Source organism: Somniosus microcephalus, unplaced genomic scaffold (assembly GCF_052327205.1).
Source record: "Somniosus microcephalus isolate GS21.2 unplaced genomic scaffold, FLI_Smic_1.0 unresolved_chr3, whole genome shotgun sequence".
NCBI lineage: Eukaryota > Metazoa > Chordata > Chondrichthyes > Squaliformes > Somniosidae > Somniosus > Somniosus microcephalus.
The window spans coordinates 67,318,965-67,342,488 of NW_028225181.1; the positions used below are offsets into that span (position 1 = coordinate 67,318,965).

Genomic DNA, 23,524 nt, shown 5'->3' on the forward strand with positions numbered 1-23,524 from the left:
TACTGCGGAATCTGAAATAACAACAGAAAATGCTGGAAATACTTGATGAAGGGTCCCAGACCTGAAACGTTAACTCTGTTTCTCTCTCCACGGATGCTGCCTGGCCAGCTGAGTATTTCCAGCATTTTCTGTTGAAAAATGTATTTTTGGTACCATAAGTTGCCCTGTTAAATTGCAGACTGCTTGCCCGACATTGATCCAGCTGAATGTTGGGAAGACCGGTCCCCGCCACTAACTGCGTCCCCATGTCACCGACTCCCTCCCTCTCCCTGGGCAGCTGGCTGAGCCAGACTGTTAGCAACCGTGGTGTCATATTTGAACCCCCACCCCGCTCAGATGAGCTTCCGACCACATATCCACGCCAGCACTAAGACCGCCTATTTCCGCCGCCGGTACATCACCCGACCCCGCCTCTGCCTCAGCTCATCTGCTGCTGAAACCCTCATCCATGCCTTTGTTCCCTCTAGACTTGACTATTCCAACGCACTCCTGGCCGGCCTCCCACATTCCACCCTACGTAAACTTGAGGTCATCCAAAGCTCTGCTGCCCATGTCCGCACGTGCACCAAGTCCCATTCAACCATTACCCCTTGTGCTCACTGACCTACAGAGGCTCCCGGTTAAGCAACGCCTTGATTTAAAAAATCTCATCCTTGTTTTCAAATTCCTCCATGGACTCGCACCCCCCCTCCTCCCCCACACACACACAAAGCTAGTTGGGCATGTGTGCTGTGAGGAGGATGCCGAGAAACTCCAGGATGATTTGGACAGGTTGGGCAATTGGGCAGATGCATGGCAGATGCAGTATAATGTGGATAAATGTGAGGTTATCCACTTTGGTGGCAAAAAGAGGAAGGCAGATTATTATCTGAAAGGCAATAGATTGGGAAAAGGGGAAGTGCAACGAGACCTGGGTGTCCTTGTGCACCAGTCATTGAAGGTAAGCATGCAGGTGCAGCAGAGGGTTAAGAAGGCAAATGGTATGTTGGCCTTCATAGCGACAGGGTTCGAATACAGGAGCAACAATGTCATGCTGCAGTTGTACAGGGCCTTGGTGAAACCACACCTTGAGTATTGTGTGCAGTTTTGTTCGCCTTATCTGAGGAAGGATGTTCTTGCCATGGAGGGAGTGCAGTGAAGATTCACCAGACTGATACCTGGGATGGCAAGAATGACGTATGAGGAGAGATTGGGTCGATTGGGCTCATATTCGCTAGAGTTTAGAAGAATGAGAGGGGATCTCATTGAAACTTATAACATTCTAACAGGACTAGACAGATTAGATGCAGGAAGGCTGTTCCCGATGGCGGGGAGTCCAGAACCAGGGGTCACAGTCTGAGGATAAGGGGTAGGCCATTTAGGACGGAGATGAGGAGGAATTTCTTCACCCAGAGAGTGGTGAACCTGTGGAATTCTCTACCACGGAAGACAGTTGAGACCAATTCATTAAATATATTCAAGAAGGAGTTGGATGTATTTCTTAAGGCTAAAGGGATCAAGGGATATGGGGAGAAAGCAGGGACCGGGTACTGAATTTGGATGATCAGCCATGATCGCATTGAATGGCAGAGCAGGCCTACTCCTGCTCCTATCTTCTATGTTTCTATGTTTCCAGATTCGTCGTGGTTTGCTGTGCACTTCACAACATGGCACAGCATCATGGCTTGCAGATGCCTGAGGAACAAGTGGCTCATCACATAGCCTCCTCAGACGAGGAGGAGGAGGAGAGTGACAACGACCAGCTTGCAGAGGCGCATCCACCAGTGCCAGCAGCATGCGAGCACATTGCTGGCCGGGATGCAAGGCACGCATTCATCTTGGCCAGATTTGCTTAACCTAGCCAATCAAGCACTTTTGCCTCGCAGCTTCTTACCAGAGCATCGACAATGGCCAAGAACCTGCAGTTCCTACCACTCTGACCACCATACTGACAATTGCAAGTCATCCTAAGCCCTCAATGTGGAAGTCCAATTAGCGATATTACACACGTCACAACTGCAACAGTTGACATCAGAATTTTTAATGACAATAACCAACTGATGGCTTTTTAACATTAAACATAACGGCCCAGAAATTCGGGTCGGGGGCTTCCCACGGGTGCAAGCCCCCGACCTACACTTACCTAGTGCGCTGGCAGTTGAGCTCTGGGCCTGCGTGGATTTCCTCTCCGAGGCCTGGCCCAGAGGCCGGCGCGCTGTGCTTGCGTGTTCCAGGGGCGTAGTTAGTGCGATGCGTCCCCTGGGATCACGTGAGCCATGGGCAGCCAATCGGAGGAGGGAGAAGCCCATTCATAAGATTGACAGAAAGACCTGTCAAAACGTATGAATGCTGAGGGCCGAAAACTGTACTTAACCTTCAAATAATTTTTTTTTAAATCACACTTTTTAAATAAACTACAAATTACATTAAATAACTATTTTACACAATAATTTAAATTTTTGAAAAAATAATTTTATAAAAAATGGGGCTAAAAATAAACTTACTTTAAAGTATTTAAAAATAATAAACCTGTGGAAAAAATGTTTTAATTTTAATTAATTGACCACTTACCTTGTAAAAAGCAGGCCTTATTCCTGCTTTTTAAATGTGTAAATCCTACAGGCTTACCCTCATATGAAAACCTGTAAAAAAAAATCTAAGTTCAAAGCGTACGCGCAGCCTCCCCTGCGTGCGTGTTCCACCTCTGAACCCCTTCGTTCAGAGGATCGGAAGTGCCGGTTTCCCGCGCATGCGCTGTGCATGCAAGAAACCGGCACTTCCATCGGGTCCATGCGTGAGTACCCCGTGCGTACTCACACGCTGGGACCCGAATTTCTGGGCCAATATTTCACCCAAGTGACTACCCTTGTGACTACTTGTGCATTATCTTCCTCTTACGCGTGCTCCTACGTGGTGCTTCCCCTGTGGCTTCAGCGGATGTGGAGGCCCCTTGCTCACTTTTTTGCTGCTCCTGTCTCGACACCTTTGACGGGCATCCTCTGGGGTTGCGAACCTGTGAGGGCTCGGCAACAGTCTTCTGCTCCTGCGACTGTGCAGGGGTTGAGACGCCGGTTTCAGTTGGGTGGGGACTCTGGTGTGGCTCTGACCGAGGTCTCTGCAGAGGCATGGTCATGTGAGCGCTTGGAGTGGAGCCCCCACTTCCTTGTTGTATGCCACCAACATCCCTCTCATGGGTCAGCCCCACTTCAGAGCTAGCAAGTAGCTTGACAGCACCTTAGAGCTGACCATCGCTCCTCAAGAGATATCAGTCTATTCTGAACAAATACCATGTTTTCCATACCCTGGCGACTAAGCTCCTCCATGGACGTAGCCATCCTCTCCTTTACCATTGCCATCCTCTCCTCTACCGTAGCCAGCCTTACCATGGAGGTAGCCATCCTTTCCGCGGAGGTTGCCATCCTTTCTGTGGTGATGCATTCATGCGCCAACGCCTCCACAAAGGCTCTGCTCATGTTAGCGAAGGACTCCTCCATTCACTCCACACTCGCAGCGACCCTGGAGACAAAACCTGCCAGAAACTCCTGCACCTGTTCCTAGAGTTCCAGCACTGCTCTTCTTCTGGATGGACCCGGAGGCAAAGGGTCGACATGCTGCTGAGCCGAGCTGGCAGAGTCCTGCGCCCTCCGACTAGGACTCTCCACAGCTGTCCCTGTCTCCACCATCTGCTGATGCTCACTTGTGCGCTGTGATACACCAGGTGACAACACTGCACTAACTCGCGAAGGTACCACCGAAGTGTGAGTGTCTGCGCTGGTGCTGGGTGCACTGAATTCTGCTGACGCTGCACCCTCAGAGGTTGCAGCTTCCTCTGAGGAGTTTGGAGGCTCAGGCTGTTCCTCCTGGATACTGGGGATGGGGTCTTTCGATGGTCCTGTGGGGAAAGAGTCAGAGATGTGAGGCCAAGGTTACATACACATTGAATATTGCAGATGATCAAAAGTCAATCTGTTAGAGCATCAGAATCATTATCAATGACTTATGCAATGTCAATGAGCGAGATGATAAACTATTCTGTCACCAGCTTGCTCTGATGCACCCGTTTGTCCGTCCCTGACTTGCGCATCCTCCTCCACTCCCATGATCTCCAGGGCCGGCACCTCCGAGGGGGTGAGCTGGGCTACTGAGGGTGGCCTTCCTCCTGTCCTCACTCTTTCCCTCTTATTGTGAGTGCTCTTTTCCTGCAATGAGGGAGACAAGTGGAGTTTGAGTGAGAATGAAGGAGTGAGTGTGGAGAATCCATATAATTGGTGGTTAGAAGGAGACAAAGATGGAGTGAGATGGCAAGACCAAGGGCCCTCCTTGTGTGTTGTAAGTTGTTTTCATAGCATCACAGCAATAGGGAGTGGGAGGGCTGCATAGTCGAATAGTTAGGTGAATGTGACCATAGAGAGAGAGGGAATGGGTAAGGGTTCAGGAATGTCAGTGTCAAGTGGGATGTGGAGGAAGAGGTTGTTAAAGCTGAGTGCTGGCAAGGAGAGGCAATGGGGATCAGATTGAGGGTGATGGCAAAGGCATACTCACTTTTCCAGTGCGCAGAATGTCATGAAATCTCTTCCTGCACTGAAACCAGGTTCTGCAGATGAGGGACAACGAGTTGACCTCCTGGGCCACCTGGATCCACACAGCCTTCGTCTGCTGGGGAGGCTTCTTCCTCCCTGAAGAAGGGAAGAGCACCTCCTTACTAGCTCTTGCTCCCTCCACCAAAGCTTGCAGGGCGACGTCATCAAACCTGGGAGCAAACTTAGGTCTCCCGCTCCTCATTCTGCCTCCAGGTCCTCTTACTGCAAAGGCCAAAAGGTTGGCAGTCTGCAGAAGAAGCAAGGCTTCTTGCAGACCTTAAATGCAGCAGCAATGATGACATCATCGGAGGCGAGTTTAACACTGAAAAAACTAATTGGGCCATGGGTTCCCACACGCTGGAACTCAATTGCCCAATTATGTGAAAATCGCATCAATCTCCCACATCGATTTGGAATCGGGTGGATAACACGAAAAGTGGATGACACGACCCCAGCCCGCCCCAAAGACAAAATCCAGCCTTTGGACTCTAGGGGAATCAAGGGATATGGGAATCGGGTGGGAAAGTGGAGTTGAGGTCGATGATCAGTCATCATCTTATTGAATGGCAGAGCAGGCTCGAGGGGCCGTGTGACCCACTCCTGCTCCTAATTCTTATGTTCTTATGTAAAACTTTAAAAGGAGTAGAGGAGCAGAGTGATTCAGGAGTTCAGGTACAGAAATCTTTAACAGTGAGCGGACAAGTTGATGAAGCTGTTTTAGAAATTGTATAGTGGGCTTTAATAAATAGGGGTGTAGAGTACAAAAGGGCAGAGCTCATGTAAACCTGTACAAAATCATTGGTTGGGCTGCAGTTAGAATATTGTGTCAGGTTCTGGGGCATCTTACTCAAAGAAGGATGTCAAGGCCGTGGAGAGGGTGCAGAGAGATTCACTGAGAGGATACCAGGGAAGAGAGCCTTTAGTTATCAGGAGAGATTAGAGAAACTGGGCTCTTTTCATTAGAACAAAGAAGGGTGAGAAGAGATCTGAGGAAGGTGTTTAAAATCTGATCAGGAAGATCAGGAAAAAGTATTTCACTGGTCGGTGAGTCAGTAACCAGAGGGACTTAATTTCAGATTATCACCGGAAGAATGAAGGGGGTTTGGAGGATTTGTTTCAGCAGAGGATTCGGGCGCAGAAGGCCCAGGGTGGAAAACCCAGAGGAGAGAGTCCTAGGCGGGAGGCCCAGCATGGGAGACCCCAGGCGGGAGGCCCAGCATGGAGGACCCTAGGTGGGAGGCCCAGCACGGAGGACCCTAGGCAGGGGGCCCAGGGCGGAAGACACAGAGGAGAGTGTCCTAGGCGGGAGGCCCAGCATGGAGGACCCCAGGCGGGGGGCCCAGGGCGGAAGACCCAGAGGAGAGTGTCCCAGGTGGGAGGCCCAGCACGGAGGACCCCAGGCGGGGGGCCCAGGGCAGAAGACCCAGAGGAGAGTGTCCCAGGTGGGAGGCCCAGCACGGAAGACCCCAGGCAGGAGGCCCAGCATGGAGGACGCTAGGCGGGGTGCCCAGGGTGGAAGACCCAGAGGAGAGTGTCCTAGGCGGGAGGCCCAGCATGGAGGACCCCAGGTGGGGGGCACAGGGCGGAAGACCCAGAGGAGAGAGTCCTAGGTGGGAGGGCCAGCACGGAGGACCCCAGGCGGGGGCCCAGGGCGGAGGTCCCAGAGGAGAGTGTCCCAGGCGGGAGGCCCAGCATGGAGGACACCAGGCGGGAGGCCCAGGGCGGAGGACCCAGAGGAGAGTGTCCCAGGCGGGAGGCCCAGCACGGAGGACCCCAGGCGGGGGGCCCAGCATGGAGGCCCAGGGTGGAAGGCCCAGAGGAGAGTGTCCTAGGCGGGAGGCCCAGCACGGAGGACACCAGGCAGGAGGCCCAGCACGGAGGACCCCAGGCGGGGGACCCAGCACGGAGGACCCCAGGCAGGGGGCGCAGCACGGAGGACCCCAGGCGGGGGGCACAGCACGGAGGACTCCAGGCGGGGGGCCCAGCATGGAGGACCCCAGCACGGAGGACCCACGGCGGGGGGCGCAGCACAGAGGACCCCAGGCGGGGGGCCCAGCACGGAGGACCCCAGGCGGGGGGCCCAGCACGGAGGACCCCAGGCGGGGGGCCCAGCATGGAGGACCCCAGGCGGGGGGCCCAGCACGGAGGACCCCAGGCGGGGGGCCCAGGGTGGAAGACCCAGAGGAGAGTGTCCTAGGCGGGAGGCCCAGCACGGAGGACCCCAGGTGGGGGGCCCAGCACGGAGGACCCCAGTCAGGAGGCCCAGCACGGAGGACCCCAGGCCGGGGGCCTGGGGCGGAGCGGCTGGTCGACAGAAGCGGAGTCGGGAGGTGCTGTGGGTGAGCATGCTGCACGGTTTCTAAAGTTGAAGAATGGTCTCCGGCCCGAATGAGTTCCAGCGGCCCCGCCTGTGCTCCATTTGGTGGCAGCTGTGATGCTTTTTCTTGGTAACGGGTGCCGGTTTGTGCGCTGCCATTCTGGTGGAGGAAAGACAGACTGTTTCCATCTGTAGTATGGAGCTTGAGCGGCCATAAGATGGGAAAAGAGAACGGAATAAAAGTGAAAAAGGAAAATAAAAGGAAGATAAAAGGCAAAATAAAGTAATATCGGCAAGGAATAATGAATGTCTTGATGGTTGGGTCCCGTGAGTGATAACAGCAAGAAGAAGGAAATTTGAGTAGTCGTTTTCCTCTTTTACCTATTTGAGAAAGTGGTCGGCTTCTTTTCTGTGGATAAGTTGAAGACTGTGGACAAGGATCATGACATTATATGGTTAGATAACATCAAGTGAAAACGAGGAGTTATTAGAGTGCCAATAGGACTGGCGTAGAACTGGTATTTACTTGTTTTCTTGAAGAAGTTTCGGGTTCTGGTTAAAAGTAGTTTACTTGAAGTTTTAATTGATTTCTGATATGGTTATGGGACTTTGTATATTGTGATGTTATTTAGTGTTAAAGCCTTCCTTAATCGAACGAACGAAGGCTCAAGTGAACGCATGCATCCGGACACAAATAATACACACGCATACACAATGGAACTTACATTCGACCAAATGAAGGGCCCTCGCTCCCCAGGATGAAGGCCCGCTTGGTGAGCGTGAGGCCTGCCGGACGGATGAACAAACGCACGCATGCACACAGGTAGACAAATGACACGTACGCACGCATACACAATGGAACTTACGTTCGACCGAATGAGGGGTTCTCGCTCCCTAGGATGAAAGTTGGCATCCTATTGGGTGAGCGTGAGGCCTGTCTGGACGGATGAATGAACGCACGCATGCGCACATGTAGACAAATGAAATGCAGACCTGCACAATGGAAGTGACGCTTGAGCGAACGAATGAATGGAGGAATGAATGACCGAATGATTGAGCGATGCCAGTTGGACTTTCTTTTCTTGGTTTATTAAATAGTGGCAGTTTGTACTGTAAACATTGTTGATTTACCTGTAAAAATATATTATTGTATTTATATTGTTGACCATAAAGCTGTTTTTTGAGGCTTTATCCTTTTTATTGTGGTCAATGAATGTAACGGATTTACTATGTAATTGATGAGTTATATAAGTACTGTTGTACTTGAATGTTAAAAAAGGACAACAGGTAATACCAAGCAAAAACAAAGAGTTACCAGATTGCCAATGGGACTGGCGTAAATTTGTTTTTCACTATGGGTACCTGTACTGTTAATATTATTGGTTTATCTGTAAAATTTACCACTGCATTTATACTGTTAACCCTAAAGCTGTTTTTAAGGCTTTGTTTTATTGCGGCTAATGAATGTAATGGATTTATTATGTCATTGATGAGTTGTAACAAGTACCACCATATTTAAATAAATATGTTTGATTTTTTTTTAAATGAACCCCGGGGGGGCACGGGCTGCTCACACCCCGAGTGCGGCCCCAGGCCCCATTATTAAAACACTCAACATTATCCGCTTCACACACACCCCGAGTGTGGCCCCAGGCCCCATTATTAAAACACTCAACATTATCCACTTCACACACACCCCGAGTGCGGCCCCAGGCCCCATTATTAAAACACTCAACATTGTCCGATTCACACACACCCGGGGTGGGCCTCAGGCCCCGAACAAGAGCCTCCGGGCCGGGCATTTGCCCCGAGCGGGGCGGCAGCTGCGGGGCTTTCGCCCGGCGACAGGCCCGGGGTAATGGCCGCCATCTTGAGAGGCTCAGGGGGCAGCAGGGCGCATGCGCAGCCTCCTTGGCCAGGAACCAGGAGGAGAGAATCTTGTCAATTTCTATCCTGGACTCACAGTGATGGCTTTTGTAAACTCCTTTTACAGGCTGTGAGAAGGGCAGCATTTACACACCACAAACTCAGACCAACAACTACTTTCCTTTATATAGCACCTTTAGAAAGTCACAGTAACGCAGTCAGACAATAATCGATACACATACTTTGTTTGTGGTCCAGTGCACTAACACAAAGTTCCTTCACAACTGTAACAATTTTATTGCGGTTGCTGTGAAGGCTGCGCTAACTCTGCTTGTACACCTGGTCTCCAAAGGAGACAAAACCGGACTAATGCTGCCGAGCTCAGCTCTCCATGTTTTTCCAGTGGCTGAAGGGTCTGTAACCCTGTCAGGGGCGCCCCTGCCACAGGACTCAATACCCACCCCCTCCACAACTGGTGCACTGTGTCTGCAGTATGTACGGTCTACAAGATGACCACGGTCAGGCTGTGTGGAGTCAATGGCCAGGCAGGAGAATGGATGGAAAGATCGCAACAAACTTCCCTCAACTCCAACCCTCTGATTTCCATTTTGTAGCCATCTTTCCATCCATTCTGCTGCCGGGCCCTTCACTCCACACGGCCTGACCTGGGTCATCTTGTCGATCTTACAAACTGTTAATGGATCGCAAGCTGGTTACAAAACAGAAAACAGAGAGTAGGGGTTGGGAGTAGCTACTCAGACTGGCAAAAGGTGGGAAGTGGTGTTCCACAGGGATAGATGCTGGGATCACTGTTGTCCATAAACGATTTCGACTCGGGAATCAGAAGAACAATTTCAAAGTTTGTCGATAACACCGAAAAAGGTAGAGTTAATACTGAGGAAGACAAAATGCAAGAAGCTATTAATACATTTCAGCATGGGGGTGTAATTGGCAAATGAATTTCACTGTAGATCAGTGTGAGGTGGTGTGTTAATGAATTTCACTATAGATCAGTGTGAGGTGGTGTGTTTTGGTGGGAAGAATAAGGAGGCCACACATTACTTGGAAAAGGGGGTGAAATTGGGTTGCTTTGTGACTCCTGTGATATTCAGCAGGAGGTTAGCGGCGGCGGTAGCCGGTAGCGCCCCGCGGCACTGCACGGCCGGCAATGACATCCTCGCCGTGCGCAGCACCCCGGCTGCAACCTTGGGTTGCGCCCCCTGACCTATCGCCGGACGATATGTCCAACAGGGTCAGGGGTCGTTCTTGCAGCCGTGCCAGCGCCAGTTAAAGGGAAGCTGTCGGGCGGCAACATTTCATTTTGGCCGACTGCCAGCACCTGCATCCCTTCCCCTTCTTTGGGGTGTCAGCCGCGATTGCTCAGCCCGGCGTTCCTCTTGATCCGACACCCGCTCCCCTGTGGTCCAGCAGGGCCCCAGTGTGCGCAGTGCTAGGCCCCTCCCCTTTAGTCACGGAGGGAGGTCTGCTATGACACGGTGCTATGTGCCGACGGGCGTGGCGCTGTTACACGAAGCACCGCGAAATTCACTGGTAGCGCCTCAAGAGGGAGGGGAGCGCTTCCAGTGGCACCCCGCCTCCCGCTTGGGGCGCTGGCACTGAATTTAATGCGCAGGGGCGCATACTTTGTCAGGGGGCTAAAATTAGCCCCGGTGACGTTAGCAACCCAAAGGGGGTGCCACCGAATTTCCCCCTAAGAGTCTAAAGGGGCTGGAGGAGCAGAGGGATCCAGGGATCCAGATACACAAATCACTAAAAGTAGCAACACAGGTTAATAAGGCCATTAAAAAAAAGCACTGGGGTACATTCCTAAAGGAGCCTTCTGTTCCGTGCCTAGGAGCTCTGAACCATGGCAGTGAGCGGCTGGGACATGTTTCTCACACGCCTCGAGATTAACCCTCATGGGGACTTTGCTGTCAGTGAAGAGAGAGAAGAAAGACCAAAGTGCCGTTTGCCCCTCTCAGTGTGGCCCTGAAGGACTGTGTCCAGGCTGGAGTTCTGTTCCTGTCGTACGATCCTCCCCCAGATTGTCCTTTCTGAGCTCCAGCCAGGTGATGCTAAACACTCAGGTGGGAAAGACAAAAATCTACAACAATGTGTTTTTAAAAAAGTTGATTTATTTGACATATATCCAGAATATTAAACTCCAGCCAAGTTCCCGGAGTTATTAACATCAGCAGAAACAATCCCCACCTGTCAGAATGAACATGGTTCAGTCCTGGATGTGATTAACAGCAGCAACAACAGCAGCAGAATCCAATCCCTGCAGTCACTTGTGCACTCGCTGGTGTGTCAGGAGGTGGGATGACTGAGTGAATCCCTTCCCACACTCAGGGCAGGTGAACGGCCTCTCCCCAGTGTGAACTCGCTGGTGTGTCAGCAGGTGGGATGAGCAAGTGAATCCCTTCCCACACACGGAGCAGGTGAACAGCCTCTCCCCAGTGTGAGCTCGCTGGTGATTCAGCAGGTTGGATGACTGAGTGAATCTCTTCCCACACTCAGAGCAGGTGAACGGCCTCTCCCCAGTGTGAACTCGCTGGTGATTCAGCAGGGTGGATGACTGAGTGAATCCCTTCCCACACACGGAGCAGGTGAACGGCCTCTCCCCAGTGTGAACTCGCTGGTGATTCAGCAGGTTGGATAACTCAGTGAATCCCTTCCCACACTCAGAGCAGGTGAACGGCCTCTCCCCAGTGTGAACTCGCTGGTGATTCATCAGGTTGGATGACTGAGTGAATCTCTTCCCACACTCAGAGCAGGTGAACGGCCTCTCCCCAGTGTGAGTGCGCTGGTGTACAGTGAGCCCAGATGATCGCCTGAACCCAGTCCCGCAGTGAGAGCACCTGAACGGTCTCTCGTCAGTGTGAACACGTTGATGGCACATCAGTTCCCCGGAACTTTTAAAGCACTTCCCACAGTCCGAGCAATTAAAAGGTCTCTCGTCAGTGTGAACTCGCCGGTGTGACAGCAGTTTGTATGAATTAGTGAATCCCTTCCCACACTCAGAGCAGGTGAACGGCCTCTCCCCGGTGTGAACGGTGCTTTTTGCTTCCATATTCAAAGGCCGATGATATTCAGTTCCTGATGAATCGAGTGACTGTCAGATCTTGACGTGATGTTTGGTTTGAGTTTCCCGTCTGCAAATCCTCCCCTTCCAATACCCTGTAAAATGAATTTAAAACAGGGAGCGTGAGAGAACCCACTAAAGAGGCAAGTTGTGAAATTGAGCTCAATGAATCTGGTCATTTGTGGGGCCGGCACTAGAAAAAAGTGACCATGAAAGCTGCTGGATTGTCATAAAATCCGACTGGTTCACTAATGTCCCTCAGTGAAGGGAATCTGTCACCTGGTCTGGGCCTCTGGCCTCTATGGGAGGAGAGAGAGAGAGAGAGAGAGAGAGAAAGAGGTGGGAGTGGGAGGGGGCAAAGGAGATGGACTTTATACATCTGCAACTCGACCAGAACTTTGACAGAACCTCCAAAACCCACAACCTCCAGCACCTAGAAGGACAAAGGCAGAAGGTGCATGGGAGCACCATCACCTCCAAGTTCTCCAAGTCACACACCATCCAGACTTGGACATATATCGCCGTTGCTACATCATCACTGGGTGAAAATCCTGGAACTCCTTACACAACAGCATTGTGGGAGTACCTTCACCACACAGACTGCAGCGGTTCAAGAAGGCGGCCCACCATCACCTTCTCAACGGGAAAATGGGAATTGGCAACATATTCTGGTCTTGCGAGCGACGCCCACATCCCAAGGATGAATTAAAACAAATCTGCAGATGTAAACTGGATTAAAAGCCTCTACAGAAATACTTATTCCTAAAACAATACTCTTTTACATTGTAGGGACAGTGTCTGTGTAACAACCTAATCTCCCCCAGAATCCACCTCCCTTGACAGTCTCACATTGGAAATTGTTGGGTCCTCCTGGGCTCAGAAGTACTGGGGGTTAAACCCAGCTGCTTCTGCTCCATCTCCACTCCAGCTCAAACAGAAGCAACAAAAAGACCTACACAGGCGGCCAGGGACCTACCTTCCGTCAGCCTGCAATAAAACTCTTCCCGACAGCTGCTGACTAATGGCGGCCGCAGCACCCACAATTCACCGCGCCCCAGAAACCACTCTATCCAACTCGCTGATTTACCCGCTGAGAGCGCGCATGCTCCCCGGGGCTGCGGGCCATTCTGGGAGCCTGGCTCCTGTCCTTTGGCCCGAGTTGGACTTGGTGGAACCGGCTGAAGAAACCGGAAAGCGGCGGCTCGGATGGGGGAGGCGCTGCACCCAGGGTTTCCTGGTGCCAGGGCCCTGGCTGCATGTCCGCCGGGCCCGGCCGCTCTGATTCTGATTGAGGTTCTTGATGAGGTAACAGAGAGGGTTAATGAGGGCAATGCGGTTAACATGTTGTACATGGATTTCCAAAAGGCGTTCGACAAGTGCCACATAATAGGCTTGCCAGCAAAGTTGAAGCCCATGGAATAAAAGCGACAGTGGCAGCATGGATACGGAATTGGCAAAGTGACAGGAAATAGAGTAGTGGTGAACGGTTGTTTTTCAGACTGGAGGAAGGTATCCAGTGGTGTTCCCCAGGGGTCGGTACTAGGACCACTGCTTTTCTTGAGATATATATATATATATATACATACATATATATATATATCTATATATATAAAGCGGCTCTTCTGTCTGTCCCGATGTCTGTCTGTCTGTCCGCCTGGTCTCTATACGTTTGGAAGTTACAGAGCGTACCGACGCGCGCGTCGCCTCAAAAGAAAGCTTGCGATTCCGGACCAGTCATAGGCATTTTTACGTTTCGGCCGGACAAAAATCCTGCCCGCGGTATCCCAAAAACGTTCAGCGTTCCGCTCATTAGCATCTCATTAGCGACCGTGTGACGTCGAGGTCTTCCTACAGTTGAGTGTCGAGTGACTCGACGATTGACCAATCCTACGCTTCGGTGACCTGACCGGTCGACCAATCGGTGCGTGTGTGGGTGGGCCTTATCCTTCTGAACCGAGGTGAGTGGCCGCCATCTTGATTTTCCACGATTTTTTCCCCCACACTTTCTGTGTGTTAGGGAACTAAGGTAAATATTTCAATTATGTGTTAGGCAATTAATTAACAATTTATTTGAGTTTTATATTGTGTTTAGCAACCCCCCCGCGCCTCCTCCTCACCCTCGCGCAGGGGGGACTCGGGGCCTGAAGCTGAAAAAATTTCTCTCTCTCTCTTCCCTCTCTCCTTCTCCTCTTCCCTCTCTCTCCTTCTCCTCTTCCCTCTCTCCTCTTCCCTCTCTCTCCTTCTCCTCTTCCCTCTCTGTCTCTCTCTACTTCCCCCTCTCAGGTGTCGCGGACGGAGCGCGGGCGCACCGCCCGAAGTTTCCCGCTCGCTAACGGCCTTGCCGGCTCCCGCGGGCCGCACGCACTGACCGCGCATGCGCCGCCCGCACTCACCGCGCATGCGCCCCCCGCACTCACCGCGCATGCGCCGCCCGCCCGCCCGCAGCGGCCGTCCATCAGCCGCGCGATACGCGGGGGACCTCAGCAACGGCACCGGACCTCAGGCGCTAGGCAGGGGGAGGGGCCGGAGAGAGGGACAGAGGGGAGTGGGGGAGCGCGGAGGGGAGGGGTGAGAGGGAGACAGGGGAGGGGAGGGAGAGAGGGGAGGGGAGGGAGAGAGGGGAGGGAGGGATAGGACAGGGAGAGGACATGACAGGGAGAGGGGGGACACACAGGGGCAGGGAGACCAAACGCCCCAAAATTGCCCTCGCGCCCCAAAATTGCCCTCGCAACGCAGGGCTCCCCAGCTAGTGCATGTATGTATGAGTCGATCTCTCTGTCTGTCCTTCTGTCCTCGGGTGTGCGTCTGTCCGGCTATGCGCTCGAAAGTTATAGAGCGTACCTACGCGCGCGTTACCTCCGAAGAAAGCTTACGCTTCCGGGACGGTCGTAAGCGTATTTACTTTTCGGTCGCACGAAAATTGTTCGCGCCTTATGCAAAAAACCTTCAAAATTAAACTCATTATCTGCTACTTAGCATTGATTGACTGACGTCAAGGTTCGACCAATCCTGTGCCGTCACGATTGACCAATCCGACAGTATGGTCCCCTGTGTGTGTGTGTGGGCGGGACTAATCGTTTTCATCTCAGGGATCTGGCAGCCATTGTTTCACTACCATTACTTCAGCTTCCAGCTCAAACTACTTTGACCATCCAGCTTTGAAAAAGTTAGTATCTCTTTTAAAAATAACATAAGATTTACCAAAAACGTTTTATAAGTACTTTCACTTTCATCTTTCAAGGTATTAAAAGGTAGAAATGTTGCCCGGCAGCAGATTCACAAAGGGACAGAGACAGGGCCCAAAAGCCTGGGACTCGATTTAAAATGTTGCCCGGCAGCAGATTCACAGAGGGACAGACAGGCCCCAAAGCCTTGCACTCGATTTAAACCGCCCGGCCCAAAACAGCCCTGGCAAAGCCGGCCTCCCCCAGCTAGTATATATTATATCTATCTATCTAGGATACATCTGTCTGTCTATCTGTCTGTCTGTCGAGCTATACACTCTAAAGTTATAGAGCGTACCTACACGTGCGTTACATCAAAAGAAAGCTTGCGATTCCGGAATGGTCGTAAGCGTATTTACGTTTCGGCCGGACAAAAATTGCGCCCGCAGTATCCAAAAAACGTTCAAAATTCCGCTCATTATCTGCTCATTAGCATTGAGTTACATCGAGGTCGACCAATCGTATGGTCCAGCGACCCGACGGTCGACTAATCGCGGCGTGGCGGGGGCGGGTTCCTGGCGTGTGTGGGCGGGCCCCCCTAGAGTCGAGTGACAGGACGATTGACCAATCCTACGCTTCAGTGACCTAACGGTCGACCAATCGGTGCGCGTGTGGGCGGGCCTTATCGTTCTGAACCGAGTTGAGTCGACGCTATCATGATTCCAAACTTTTCATTTCTTTTTCCCGCTTTCTGCGTGTTTCTTTTCAAATCTACATTTCCACCAAAAAAAGTCGCTTTTAAAACACAAAATGTTTAAAAAAGTTAATTCATTTGTAAATCTTTTTTCTAACCTCTATAATTTTCCTACCTTTCACCGTTTTTCCAGGCAGGCCTCGAAGCCTGGGCGTCTGTTGCCCAGCCACGCCCGAGCTACGCACCGGCCATCCCGCTGGGCCCGATTCCGAACCAGCGGCCAGCCATCTTGGTAAAGGCTGGCTGGGCTCACTGCAAGCTCCTCGCGCTGCACGGCGCACCTCCACACAGAGCGCGGCCAGAGGGAAGCGAGCAGGCTCGGGAGGGGGGGGCGGGGCTCGGGAGGGGGAGCGGAGAGGGTTACTCCGGCAACCGGGCTCGCCAGCCGCAATCGGCCGTCTCAAGCCGCTCAGGCCCGGAGATCGGGAGGCGGAGAGTTACCAAGGCAACCAGGCCCGGCCAGCCGCAATCGGCCGTCTCAGGCCCGGCCTCGGAAGGGCGGGGCTCGGGCTCACCAGGGCACTGCGCTTGACATGTCAGTGCGTGGGGCGGCACGGAGCTCAGCGGAGCCATCGCCGGCAGAGGGGAGAGGGTCTGCTGGCTCCCCCCTCCCTTTCTCCCCCCCTCCCCCCCTTGGTGACCGGGAGGGGTCGCTGAGCCGGACTCAGTCCAAACCGTCGCTCCCTGTGCGCATGCGCGGACTATCGTCTGTCAATCAACCATCAGCCAGAAGAGGTCGCTGGTGAGACCAGTGAAGAAAGAAACACTTGCATTTCTATAGCGCCTTTCACCATCACCGGATGCCCCAAAGTGCTTTACAGCCAATCAAGTACTTTTGAAGTGTAGTCACTGCTGTAATGTAGGAAATGCGGCAGTCAAATAGCGCACAGCAAGCTCCCACAAACAGCAATGTGATAATGACCAGATAATCTATCTTTTTGTTAAATCTGTTTCTCTCTCTACGGATGTTGCCTGGCCTGCTGAGTGTTTCCAGCATTTCCTGTTGTTATTTCAGATTTCCAGCATCCGCAGTATTTTGCTATTATCCTTTTGTTACATTGATTGAGGGATAAACATTGGCTAGGACACCGGGGATATTTCCCCTGCTCTTTCCCAACAAACCGTCTATATTCTCCTGTAGCCTGAGGCTTCCCTCCTCGCTATTTACCACTCCACCAATTTTCGTGTCATCTGCGAACTTACTGATCATACCTCCTACATTCATATCTAAATCATTAATGTATACTGCAAACAACAAAGGATCCAGACCCTGTGGTACACCACTGGACACAGGCTTCCAGTCACAAAAACAACCTTCGACCATCACCCTCTGCCTCCTGCCACTAAGCCAATTTTGGATCCAATGTGCCAAATTGCCCTGGATCCCATGGGGTCTTACCTTCTTGACCAGTCTCCCATGTGGGACTTTGTCAAAAGCCTTACTGAAGTCCATGTGGACTACATCAACTGGACTGCCCTCATCCACACACCTCGTCACCCACATCGAAAAATTTAATCAAATTGGTTAGACATGATCTCCCCCTGACAAAGCTATGCTGACTATCCTTGGTTAATCCTTGCCTCTCCAAGTGGAGACTAATTCTGTCCCTCAGAATTTTATCCAATAATTTCCCAACCGTTGATGTTCGGCTCACTGGCCTGTAATTCCCTGATATATCCCTACTACTACCCTTCTTGAATAATGGTACTACGTTAGCTGTTCTCCAGTCCTCTGGCACCTCCCCTGTGGCCAGAGAGGTTCTGAAAATTTGTGTCAGAGCCGCTGCAATCTCCTCCCTTGCCTCACACAGCAGGCTGGGATACATCTCGTCTGGGCCTGGGGGTTTATCCACTTTTAAGCCCGCTAAAACCACTAATACCTCCTCCCTCTCAATACTAATTTGTTCAAGTATATCACAATCCCCCTGCCTGATTTCTATGCCTGCATTGTCCTTATCCATAGTGAACACAGATGCAAAATATTTATTTAAAACCTCACCTACATCTTCTGGCTCTGCACACAGATTGCCACTTTGGTCCCAAATGGGCTCTACTCTTTCCCTGGTTATCCTCTTGCCCTTAATATACTAACAAAACACCTTGGGATTTTCCTTTATTTTGCCCGCCAGTGTTTTTTCATGACCCCTCTTCGCTCTCCTAATTTCTTTTTTTAAGTACCCCCCTGCACTTTCTGTACTCCTCTCGGGCTTCCACTGCTTTTAGTCCTTTGTATCTGCCAAAAGCCACCCTTTTTTTCCTAATCCATTCTTGTATGTCCATCTCCAGCACCGGTGTGTATCTGAGTCAATGGGCCTCTCTCTGACCATTCTCCCCAGTCCATCTCCAGGACCAGTGTGTATCTGAGTCAATGGAACTTTCTCCCCAGTCCAACTCCAGGACCAGTGTGTATGAGTCACAGGGACGCTCTCTGACCTTTCTCCCCAGTCCATCTCCAGGACCAGTGTGTATCTGAGTCAATGGGACTCTCTCTGAACTTTCTCCCCAGTCCATCTCCAGGACCAGTGTGTATCTGAGTCAATGGGACTCTGACCTCTCTCCCCAGTCCATGTCCAGGACTAGTGTGTATCTAAGTCAATGGGACACTCTCTGACCTTTCTCCCCAGTCCATCTCCAGGACCAATGTGTACCTGAGTCAATGGGGCTCTCTCTGACCTTTCTCCCCAGTCTATCTCCAGGACCAGCGTGTATCTGAGTCAATGGGACTCTCTCTGACCTTTCTCCCCAGTCCATCTCCAGGACCAGTGTGTATCTGAGTCAATGGGACTCTCTCTGACCTTTCTCCCCAGTCCATCTCCAGGACCAGTGTGTATCTGAGTCAATGGGACTCTCTCTGACCTTTCTCCCCAGTCCATATCAGTCTTTACAGTAGAAGACACTAAGAATATCCCAACACTGGACAAACAGGGGGCTAAAGGGGGGGAGGAGCTAAACATGATCAAAATCACTAAGGAAGTGGTACTCGGTGAAATAATGGGACTCAAGGCAGATAAATCACCTGGACCTGATGGCTTACATCCTAGGGTCTTGAGGGAAGTGGCGGTAGGGATTGTGGATGCATTGGTAATAATTTTCCAAAACTCCCTGGACTCGGCAAAGGTCCCGGCAGACTGGAAAACTGCTAATGTAACACCCTTATTTAAAAAGGGCAGTAGACAGAAGGCTGGAAACTATAGACCGGTTAGCCTAACATCTGTGGTAGGTAAAATTTTGGAGTCCATTATTAAGGAGACAGTAACAGGACATTTGGATAATCATAATTTAATAGGACAAAGTCAGCATGGTTTTATGAAGGGGAAGTCATGTTTGACAAATTTGCTGGAGTTCTTTGAGGAAGTAACATATAGGGTGGATAAAGGGGAACCAGTGGACGTAGTGTATTTAGACTTCCAAAAGGCATTTGACAAGGTGCCATGCAAAAGATTATTGCTTAAGATAAAAAACCACGGGATTGGGGTAATATTCTGGCATGGATAGACGATTGGCTATCTAACAGAAGGCAGAGAGTTGGGATAAATGGTTCATTCTCAGACTGGCAATCAGTAACTAGTGGTGTTCCGCAGGGGTCAGTGCTGGGTCCCCAGCTCTTTACAATCTATATTAACGATTTGGAGGAGGGGACCGAGTGTAACATATCAAAGTTTGCAGATGATACTAAGATGGGAGGGAAAGTAGTGAGTGAGGAGGACATAAAAAACCTGCAAGGGGACATAGACAGGCTAAGTAAGTGGGCAGAGATTTGGCAGATGGAATACAATACTGGAAAGTGTGAGGTTATGCACTTTGGCAGGAAAAATCGTAGAGCAAGTTATTATCTTAATGGCAAGAAACTGGAAAGTACTGAAGTACAAAGGGATCTGGGGGTCCTGGTGCACGAAACTCAAAAGGTTAGTATGCAGGTGCAGCAAGTGACTAAGAAGGCCAATGGAATGTTGGCTTTCATTGCTAGGGGGATAGAATATAAAAATAGGGAGGTATTGCTTCAGTTGTACAATGTATTGGTGAGACCGCACCTGGAACACTGCATACAGTTTTGGCGTCCATACTTAAGAAAGGACATACTTGCTCTCGAGTCAGTACAAAGAAGGTTCATTCGGTTAATCCCGGGGATGAGGGGATGGACATATGAGGAGAGGTTGAGTAGATTGGGACTCTACTCATTGGAGTTCAGAAGAATGAGAGGCGATCTTATTGAAACATATAAGATTGTGAAGGGGTTGGATCGGGTGGATGCAGGGAAGATGTTCCCGATGATGGGTGAAACTAGAACTAGGGGGCATAGTCTTAGAATAAGGGGCTGCTCTTTCAAAACTGAGATGAGGAGGAACTACTTCACTCAGAGGGTGGTAGGTCCATGGAATATGCTGCCCCAAAAAGCTGTAGAAGCTACATCATTACATAAATTTAAAAGAGAAATAGACAGTTTCCTAGAAGTAAAGGGAATTAAGGGTTACGGGGAGCGGGCAGGAATTTGGACATGAGTCTAGGTTCGGATCGGTCATGGCCCTGAGGGTAGCGGAGCGGGCCCAGGGGCTGTGTAGCCTGATCCTGCTCCTATTTCGTGTGTCTAATTCTGTTAGATTCAGGAGATGGTTCTGTGATAGTGGATTGGCGTTTAGGACCAGATCAGCCATGATCTTATTGAATGGCGGAGCAGCCTCGAGGGGCCGATTGGCCTACTCCTGCTCCTATTTCTTATGTTCTTATGTTCTTATGATATGTCAGACAGGGTCAGGGGTCGTTCCTGCAGCCGCGGCGACACCACTTAAAGGACAGGTGTCGGGCGGCAAATTTTTATTTTGGCCGACTGCCAGCACCTGCCCCCTTCTCCTTTCTTCTTCGGGGTGTCAGCCGTGATCGCTCAGCCCGGCGCTTCTCTTGATCCAACACCGCACTCCCCGGTGGTCCAGCAGGGCCCCGGTGTGCGCAGTGCTAGGCTCCTCCCCTTTAATCAGGGAGGGAGGTCTGCTATGACGCGGTGCTATGTGCCGACGGGCGTGGCGCTGTTACACGAAGCACCATGAAATTCACTGGTAGCGCCTCAAGAGAGAGGGGAGCACTTCCAGTAGCACCCCGGTTCCTGCTTGGGGCGCTACCACTGAATTTAATGCGCAGGGGCGCTAACTTTTTTAGGGGGCTAAAATTAGCCCCGGAAACGTTAGCAACCCAAAGGGGGCGCCACCGAATTTCCCCCTAAGAGTCTAAATGGGCTGGAGGAGCAGAGGGATCCAGGGACACAGATAAACAAATCACTAAAAGTAGCAACACAGGTTAATAAGGCCATAAAAAAAAAAGCACTGGGGTACATTCCTAAAGGAGCCTTCTGTTCCGTGCCGAGGAGCTCTGAACCATGGCAGAGTGTGGCTGGGATATGTTTCTCACACGCCTCGAGATTAACCCGCATGGCAACTTTGCTGTCAGTGAAGAGAGACAAGAAAGACCAAGTGCCGTTTGCCCCTCTCAGTGTGGCCCTGAAGGACTGTGTCCAGGCTGGAGTTCTGCTCCCGCCGTACGATCCTCCCCCAGATTGTCCTTTCTGAGCTCCAGCCAGGTGATGCTAAACACTCAGGTGGGAAAGACAAAGATCTACAACAATGTGTTTAAAACAAAGTTGATTTATTTGACATCTATCCAGAATATTAATAACTCCGGGAAATGGGCTGGAATTTATCAGCAGAAACAATCCCCAACTGTCAGAATGAACATGGTTCAGTCCTGGATGTGATTAACAGCAGCAACAACAGAATCCAACCCCTGCAGTCACTTGTGAACTCGCTGGTGTCTCAGCAGGTTGGATGACTGAGTGAATCCCTTCCCACACATGGAGCAGGTGAACGGCCTCTCCCCAGTGTGAGTGCGCTGGTGGACAGTGAGCGCAGATGACTGCCTGAACCGAGTCCCGCAGTGATGGCACCTGAACGGCATCTCCCCAGTGTGAGTGCGCTGGTGTACAATGAGCTCAGATGACCACCTGAACCCAGTCCCGCAGTGAGAGCAGTTGAACGGCCTCTCCCCAGTTTGAACACGTTGATGGTGTATCAGTTCCCCGGAACCTTTATAGCACTTCCCACAGTCCGAGCAGTTAAAAGGTCTCTCCTCAGTGTGAACTCGCTGGTGATTCAGCAGGGTGGATGAATCAGTGAATCCCTTCCCACACTCGGAGCAGGTGAACGGCCTCTCCCCGGTGTGAACACGCTGGTGTGTCAGCAAGTTGGATGGATTAGTGAATCCCTTCCCACACTCGGAGCAGGTGAACGGCCTCTCCCCGGTGTGAACACGCTGGTGTGTCAGCAGGTTGGATGAATTAGTGAATCCCTTCCCACACTCGGAGCAGGTGAACGGCCTCTCCCCGGTGTGAACACGCTGGTGTGTCAGCAAGTTGGATGAATTAGTGAATCCCTTCCCACACTCGGAGCAGGTAAACGGCCTCTCCCCAGTGTGAACTCGCTGGTGTATCAGCAGGTTGGATGAATTAGTGAATCCCTTCCCACACTCAGAGCAGGTGAACGGCCTCTCCCCGGTGTGAATGCGCTTGTGTCTCGATAGGCCAGAGGGTTGGCTGAAGCTTCATCCACACACAGAACACGTGTACGGTTTCTCCCCACTGTGAACGGTGCTTTTTGCTTCCATGTTCAGAGGCCGGTGATATTCAGAGCCGATGAGTCGACTGACTCTGTCAGATCTTGAAGTGATGTTTGGTTTGAGCTTACCATCTGTAAGTCCTCCCCTTTCAGTGCCCTGTAAAATTAATTTAAAACAGGGAGCGTGAGAGACAACCCACAAAGGCAGGTTGTGAAATTGAGCTCAGTGAATCTGGTCATTTGGTGGGCCGGCACTAGAAAAAAGTGACCATGAAAGCTGCTGGATTGTCATAAAAACCCAACTGATTCACTAATGTCCTTCAGGGAAGGGAATCCACCACCTGGTCTGGGCCTACACAAGACTCTGGCCTCTATGGGAGGAGAGAGAGAGAGAGAGAGAAGTGGGAGTGGGAGGGGGGAGGGGGCGAAGGAAAGGAACTTTATACATCTGCAACTCGACCAGAACTTTGATAGAACCTCCAAAACCCGCAACCTCCACCGCCTAGAAGGACAAGGGCAGCTGTTGTATGGGAGAACCATCATATCCAAGTTCCCCTCCAAGTCACACATCATCCTGACTCAGATATATTCATAGTTACTGGGTCAAAATCCTGGAACTCCTTACCGAACAACATTGTGGGAATACCTTCACCACACGGACTGCAGTAGTTCAAGAAGGTGACTCACCACCCCCTTCTCAACGGGAAACTGGGGATTGGCAATATTTGCTGCTCTTGCGAGCTACGCCCACATCCCAAGAATGAATTCAAACAAATCTGTAGATGTAAACTGGATTAAAAGCCTGTACAGAAATACTTGTTCCTAAAAGAATACTCTTTTACAGTGTACGGACAGTGTCTGTTTAACAACCTAATCTCCCCTAGAATCCACCTCCCTTGACAGTCTCACATTGGAAATTGTTGGGTCCTCCTGGGCTCAGAAGTACTGGGGGTTAAACCCAGCAGCTTCTCCTCCATCTCCACTCCAGCTCAAACTGAAACATACAAACATAGAAACATAGAAGATAGGAGCAGGAGTAGGCCATTCGGCCCCTCTAGCCTGCTCTGCCATTCAATGCGATCATGGCTGATCATCAAAATTCAGTACCCGGTCCCTGTTTTCTCCCCATACCCCTTGATCTCTTTAGCCTTATGAAATATATCCAACTCCTTCTTGAATA

The 23,524-nt window shown here is 51.2% G+C and overlaps 1 protein-coding gene and 1 pseudogene across 1 annotated transcript in view; one reads left to right on the forward strand and one right to left on the reverse strand.

The window, feature by feature from the left end:
• Positions 1–23,524, forward strand: part of LOC147091836 (uncharacterized) — a 1,030,142-nt gene that overhangs the window by 157,917 nt on the left and 848,701 nt on the right. The gene's annotated exons all lie outside the window — the stretch shown is intronic.
• Positions 10,868–23,524, reverse strand: part of LOC147091841 (uncharacterized) — a 33,161-nt pseudogene continuing 20,504 nt past the window's right edge.